The 8,077-nt window shown below is 33.6% G+C and overlaps 1 pseudogene; it reads right to left on the reverse strand.

Annotated features, from left to right (window-relative positions):
* Positions 1-3,081: 3,081 nt before the first annotated feature.
* On the reverse strand, positions 3,082-3,979 carry LOC103080248 (uncharacterized protein CXorf21 pseudogene; annotated as a pseudogene).
* Between the last annotated feature and the right edge of the window lie 4,098 nt (positions 3,980-8,077).

Raw genomic sequence — 8,077 nt, forward strand, 5'->3', positions numbered from 1 at the left:
CAGTTTATTATACATACTAATTCTCATCAAACCACCCCTCCACCCTTCATCCAAACACGCATTATGTAGTAATGTTGTATTAGTCAGATTACCTGAAAAGTAATTCATTTTATTTTAATATAAACATATATTTGTGTGTATATATATATATATATATATATATATATATATATATAAAATAAAGATCTACTCTACCCTTGCCCTAAAGCAGCCCCACAAAAAGGATAATTGCAAGTGAAAAGATATCCCTAGAGAACTATTTATTTTGTTTCTTCACTTACAAAAACCAGTTTTAATAAGACCTAAATGTTAAGGGTAAGATTGGAAAGAGCCAGAAAGTCTGCTTACAACTTTGAATGGACCAGGTTAGTATTATCTCTGGTCTTAAACCTCTGGGAAAAAAAGAAAAAGAACCTGAGGGAGGCTGGCTTCTTTGGGCGACTAACCCATGAGACAGAGAGATGTAGCCTAAAAGTTCCAGGAGTCCAGTATAGTCTATCTCTTGAATTGCTTTTAATGATTTAAGGATGTTCCTTACAGAAAATTACAAGCAGCCCCCAAAAAGGATAATTGCAAGTGAAAAGATATCCCTAGAGAACTATTTATTTTGTTTCTTCACTTACAAAAACCAGTTTTAATAAGACCTAAATGTTAAGGGTAAGATTGGAAAGAGCCAGAAAGTCTGCTTACAACTTTGAATGGACCAGGTTAGTATTATCTCTGGTCTTAAACCTCTGGGAAAAAAAGAAAAAGAACCTGAGGGAGGCTGGCTTCTTTGGGCGACTAACCCATGAGACAGAGAGATGTAGCCTAAAAGTTCCAGGAGTCCAGTATAGTCTATCTCTTGAATTGCTTTTAATGATTTAAGGATGTTCCTTACAGAAAATTACTTGAGACTGGGTCAAACCCACTCTGGGCCCTACAGTAGTGACCTGAAATCCAAATATGGGATATAAATTAAACTGACCTATACAGGTAGGGAGCAACATTATATTGGGCGTCATTCTTAACCTGTTGAAATTCTTCCCTACCCAGAAATGATGATCCTCCCACACTGATGAATCAATAACATTCTCCATTTTCATAGAAGCACAAAAGTAATACTTTCAACTCCCAAAAAAAGTGAGACAGAAAGAAATTTATCATTCCATACATTTTAAATAACATTTTAAAATGGAACTGCATTGTCATATAAGTGAAACCCATGATGAAAGATAGAATGAAGAATGTCTACTTAGGATCCAAACATGCTCAACCACAACCCCTTATGCATATTTCACCCAAGCATTGAAGGCAGCAAGTATGAGGTCAAGATGAAAATAACACTAAATTTATTATATTTCCTTGCTTAAATATTGCATTGAATTCTTAGGCTGTTTTAACAGTAAGTGAGTAATCTTTAGAAATTAAGAATTTTGATGACATAAACAAGAGGGAGAAAATTGAAATATTAGAGTAATAATTAAATGCACTTCTAAATTTGGTACTAGCTAAATATTGTGTTTTTAATATAATACTATGTAGCCTTAATACTATTATGAATATAGCTTCTTTGTAAAGTATTAATACATATTACAATCTCTAAGAAAACTTCACACCAATAATGTTGCCCAATGATGTTTAATTCACTTTAGAAAAGATAAAGTTTAACATTAATATTTTATCATTTTGGTAACTCACATTAAAATGCACAAATTTAGCAATATATAAAACAATATACACACAACTGCTTTTTCTGTATCTATAAGACATTAAGTCAGTTGTTCCAAAACCCTTATCCATTGCCTCTTCAGAATCAAATGTCAGATTGGTGGAAATAGATTGGGAGACTTATTGGAGAAGATGTTGGAGAAATGACTGATGAACAGGAAACAAATCAGGGGTACTTATTATTAGATCATAGAAATTTGAAGACAGTGAAAATAAACTAAAGATTGTGTGATCAAAAAGAACAAATTGTAAGGGCATCTGGGTAATTTATTCTTTAAAATTTAATCAAAGACCAAAGAGATAATTGGAACAGAAGATGTGAGTACTAAGGTACAAATCTTATTAATATATAATGCAACCATAAAAATTCCATAACATAAATTCATACCATTTCATTTTACAAGCAAAATACATGTCAATCATTTTACTATACCTGGGAGAGAAGTGTGAGCTATAAAGTATAGGGTCTTGTTTCCAAGTCTGCAGTAAACTATACCATTCTTAGGTATGTTTTGTTAATTAATTAATTTAATTTAATTCCAAAATTGCTATAACTCCCTTCTTTTATCCTAAGCCAGGATCTTGATTGAGGATAATCTGAGAAGTGTAAATATTGTCAGGAGATCCTCTTCATTTCTAGATGGTGGTTCTCTATGCACTTTGTTCACTCTACTTATATGCTTTCCTTCCTCCCATCGCTGAAAACCACCATGCATGACAGAGTGGTATATAATAGTTGATGCTTGTCCCAAGAATGTTCAAAAGCATCAAGTTCAATTGCAAATCTTAATGGCAAATTCTCCATTTTTCCTTAAGCCCTCCTTCCACATTTCTTTCAAATATCATTTAAATCCAACTTTTGTTTGAAGAATTTCTGATTGTCAGTGTGAAAGATTCTGTATGTTGAAAATAAAAAGAAAGATATTTAAGCACTACTCATATGTCTTTAAACAGTTTTGTGGAGAAAGAAATGTCCCTGTCTGATACAGTTTCTAGTTGTCTTTTCAGTATCTGAGAGCAATAATTCTCTCCTCATCTCACTTTTATTTAATCACTTTTGTGGTAAATAAATCTGATGAGTGAGAGTGAGGTAGTCAATTAGGGATGCTGCTGGCAATTAGATAAGCATATATGGAATATACAAACTTGAATGTAGCAACCATTAAAGATGTCAAAACAATTAAAAATATGGTCATAAAGCTCAATCATTTAAATTGTCATCTACAAGAATTCAGATGTACCATTGGTCAAATAATTTCTCGAAAAATGTAATAACCACACCACAAAGGGGTCTGATGTGACACAATAAGCCAGAGAAGACTGCTGTTTCTCCAGTCTCATAAGCTAGTCCAACCAACCTACAGTTGGTTCTTATTGCAGATGTGATACAAGTTCCCTACTTCTCTGGTTTGAAATTTGTAAGTTAGGAGTGCTAAATTCAGAACTATTTCCGTGGGAAATGTTAGAGATTACATCTTGCTAAAGAATGTAAGAGAACTTCCCGAGCTTTCAATGCCTCTGTGTTCTGCTCTTGAGACATTTGAAGGCTAATCTGATTTACATTATTCATTAACAAATTAGAAGCCATAAGATTGGTTATGAAGCAGCACCTAGTGAGATCTTCTTCCAAAAACTGTTTGTAGAGTTCGTCCACTTTTTTTTCCATATAACTATTAAGCATAGAATTAGACAGGGACTGCTTATGAAACAACATACTTTTTTCTCGAATTTCATCCCCATTCAAAAGATTTGAGGCAGGTAATTTCTCTAGAGGTTCACTGATGGGAGAATGACCCAACGGTACATCTACTGAAAGTAAAAGAGGACCATTAAAAGCATCATCACGTATGTGTTCCACAAAGCAGCCGGAATCATACATGTTACCCACGTGGTCTCCTCCAATCTGTAGGTCTGGATAATTCTGGCAGATACTTGTACATGAACAAGATCGGTATAAATCTAGTTGTTTTTCATCATGTTCTCTCTTTGGAATGGGTAACGCAGCAGACACATTTCCTGGAAGGGATGCACTTTTGCATTTTGCTACAGTTACCTCATCCACAGATTTTATTTTATTTTTATCATGACTTTGCTCTGTTAAACTTTCTTTCATGACCTTATTTTGATTTTCCATTTTATCAGGGGAAAGTGACTTGTCTTCTATATCTAAAAGCTGCTTTTTCCAAGTTTCCTTTTCATCATTTGAGGTTTTCTTACATGTAAGTGGTTCTTTGTATAGGAGTTCAATTAGGAAGGCTTCTCCAAGCATTTTATTAGACAAGGTTTCTAAAGAGAAGAGTGTAATATATCCCTGTAATAAAAAAAAAATTCATTAAGGCAATGTACATTAAAATGTCTAATCAAGATTTAACTCCTACATGAAAACACAAATGATTTAGGGAGGCACTATTGCTCAAAGGATAGAGAATAGGAACAGGAGTAAGGAGACTTGGGTTCTGACTCTGTCATTAACTATTTACCATAAGGTAATTTATTTATTATTCCTGGGAAAATTCCTCAATTTTCCTATTAATTAAATGGTGATAATAATGCTCCCCAGACTTCTTCACAAGGTTATTGTCAGGATATTATATGGTAAACAAATGTTTTAAAAGTACAAACTTATACAAATGTATAATTATTTTAATATATTCCACTGTCATAAATGATTTATTTTAAAATTATTAGTTAAAGTGCTTAAGCCTTTACCTTCAAATAGTCTGCTAAAAATCAAGTCTGCTTTCAAGGAATTGGTCTTAACTGTGTTTTAATTAATATTGTCTGAGTCATATTGAAAACAATTACTATACCTTAGAATGTGTTTGAGAGATGAATATTTATATATAGTTTGGATCTATGCAAACTGATTTAAACTATTAATACACCCACTGATTTTTCAGTAATCTAAATGCAAATAGGTTTGTCAAATTCACTACCGTCTTTTTTTATTTTTATTTTCTTTCCCTTCCTCTCTTCCTTCCCTCTTTCCTTCCTTCTGTTCTTTTCTTTTGGACTTAAAACTTATTTCCCAAAGCACTTATGTCAGTCTTTTGCACTAATCTTTAGTGCAATTTTAAGGCTTCCAATTTTCCCTATAAACTCTACAAGAGTACAAAAGGAAAAAGCAGATTTGATTCAAGACACAATTTTCCTTTAGTAGGTCTGTAGTGTCTACTATAAATGTTTCCAGGAAACCTACTTATTCATATTTAAAGGCTTTTGAGTAGAAAATAAAACAATACAAACTAAAATACATGAGAATTTAGACTTACCTTTTCCGAATGTCAGGATACCTAAAGAAAGATTCAGTCTTCTGAGATTTCAACAGTCCAAACACAGGAAAAGTCCCTTTTGGCTTGTTTTTTCTCAGCTCTTGCTTATACCTCAGAAAGATAACTTTAACCACACAAAATGAAACAGTTCTGCTTTCCATTCATACCTTAGGGCTGAACCAACTAATAGGAGAATAATGTGGGTTGATCACATATATGGTAGGGTAATGATCACATACTAAAAGAGGATCTTGAAAGTGTTTATTCAAGATGCAAATGAGAATGACAGTGGGAAATGTTAACAGCAATAGCTTTCTTCATTCAAATGAAGATAGAGACAAGGATATTTTAATATTTTTAAGTAGAAAAAAGCAGTATGGTAACCAGCATATTTTGTAACACTGAATAATTAAAAATAACTTAAATGGTCATCAATAAGACAATGGTTAACTTATGACATATCTATTGTATGAAATACTAAACTGAGGATTTTTAATGATGGAATGATATTAAAAATAAGGAATTACTACATAACAGTCATTCTAAATGTTCTACATATATGACTTAATTTAAAACAGAAACTATTATCTCCATTTCACAGAGGAAAAAAGACAGAGGAAGGTTATATACTTATTGAAGTTCACAAAGTTAGTAAATGGTGGAACTAGGATTTGCACCAAGCAATTGGATTCAGAATCCATACTCAATCACTACACGATATTGCCGCTATGTTTATTGATGGAATGCAAGTTGCAGAACCATATAAACAGTACGATTCCATCATGTGTTGTGTGTGTACTATGTGCCAAGCTCTTTTCTAAATACTTCACATATACTAACTTAATCCTGTTAACATCTATATGAAACAGATATGATAATTACCATTTATCTATGAAGAATCTGAGGGACAGAAAAGCTAGATAAGATGTCCAATAACACACAGTTCTAAGTGGTAGACTCTGGGTTAGAACCCAGGCAGCCTGGCTTTAAATACTGTGTGCTTAACTTTCCTGCTACAACAGATTTTTTCTCCCTTTTAATTGACTTAATATATGTAATCATGTTTGTGGAAAAGAATACAAATCAAACTGTTAATAGTGGTTTCCTCTGGCAGGGAGAAGTTGAAGGGTTAATTTTATTTTTTACTCCCTATACTTCTATACGGTTTGAATTATTCTACAATTCACATGTATTCATGTATTATTTGCATGATTGAAAAATAGTCCACACATATAAAAGGACAAGAAAAAACAATGTTAATTTCTTTGAATGTATTTTCTCAATCTCACAGGAGTTTGACCCATTCTTTAGAATGATTTTAAACCCAGATACAAACTGCCAAAGTAGATTGGAAAGCATGAACAAAATTTCTACATAGTTGATGCTTTCAGCTATAATTATCAATACAGCTTTTGTTTTACAAATAATTATTTCAAAATAGTTATCACAAACATCCCACAGAATAGGTTAATTCTAATTTTGTATACCATACCAACCACGTTTTCTTATGTTATCAAAGACAACCTCTTGTAAGAAATAGTGTATTAATTTAGCATGGATGTGAGGGAATGGCTCACAGCAAAATGAGAAAATATTTCACAACCCCACACCAGAAAGATAATAGAAACAATTGTAAAAAAAAAAAAATAGTTTTTTCTACCACTGCTATCACAAAGGAATAGTAAAAGAAAATGGAGATCTCAAATTGTTTCTAACCTAAACTCCTTCACTTGTTACACCCCGTTTCCTTTGTCTTACTCATCTCTATATCTGGCTGATCCAAATTTTAGCAGTCCTCTGTCCTAAATATCTCTGACTTTCACTACTGTCATTTTGCTATTGGATTCTGCAGCTGCTTCCAATCTTGCCCCTTTTCAAATCCAGTTGACATGTTAGATTTATCCACCTTTTGCACAAACATGCTAATTCCTTCAATGGCTTCTAATGGATTAATAATAAGAATAGATACAATATATTGAGTGTCTCATAAGTGAAAGATGCTTTTAGGCAACATCTGCACTTATTTAATCTTCTCAGCAAATATGCAAGTCATGATTTTCTACGTTTTTACAAAACAGAAAACAGCCTGGAAAATGCTAAAATTCAAAATCTAACATGAAACCTAAAGGTCTATGTGCTTATCCCTGTTTACTTTCTTAGCCTCTATTCCTCCACTTGCTCCCCAAAGTTCCAATTACCATGTTGCTTCATGACTTTTCCTTCTACCTAAAATTCCTTTATTCTTATAACTACCTTGAAGGTAATTTTTTTTTCTTATTCATAGTAATGTGTTTGTTTCCAAGCGGCATGCAAAGAGTCTGGCACTTATTATCATCAATAATTATTATCATTTTCTGAACTACCTGCTTGTCAGACCATATGCTAAACACTTTTACATACTCAGTTCATTTACTCCTCACAGATGATGCTGTCATGTAGGCATCACCTTTCTCACTTTAACAACAGAGAAACTGACATTCAGGGGAAATATTTGCCCGAGACCCATAGTTACGAAGTGGAATCCAAATGTGCCTAACACAAAAGCTGGTTCTGAGGTTTTTTGGCACTTCACTCTCAATTTTCATTACCCATATTTGGCAAAGCCAAAAAATCCTGTAAATATTATCCTAATCTTCAAGTACTGGAAAATATTAAAATGAGAATAAAGGTTGGAATACTAAGCTACAAAGGTATTGAAGGGAAAATGGACATTAAAGTGCGAGGTCATCTTTTTACACAGGGGGAGAGGAAGTGCTAGGACAGTCAGGGACTATTGCACTCACTAGCACACAAACCAAAAGGTTAATTCCCAGAAGGAAGGGGTGCCCTGCAAAGCACATCCTCGAGAAGGAGGAAAGGAAAAGGTAAAAAAGATTGCTATGGTGGTCCGGTCCCGTCCAGGTAAGCATTGGCACCTTTTGCTCTGTTCCTACAAACCCAAGCAACATGAGTTTTAATTTATTTGTTTTCTTCACACTTCATTTTATGTTTTGGCCATTTTCTCCCTCAGGTGTCTTGGCCCTTCATTCGTGGCCGACTTTGCCAAGCACTCACCACCATTCCCAAGCAAGGAGGTGGGAGAAGGGGCAGCAGGG

This window comes from Lipotes vexillifer, unplaced genomic scaffold (genome assembly GCF_000442215.2).
Source record: "Lipotes vexillifer unplaced genomic scaffold, Lipotes_vexillifer_v1.1 scaffold886, whole genome shotgun sequence".
Taxonomy (NCBI): Eukaryota; Metazoa; Chordata; class Mammalia; order Artiodactyla; family Lipotidae; genus Lipotes; species Lipotes vexillifer.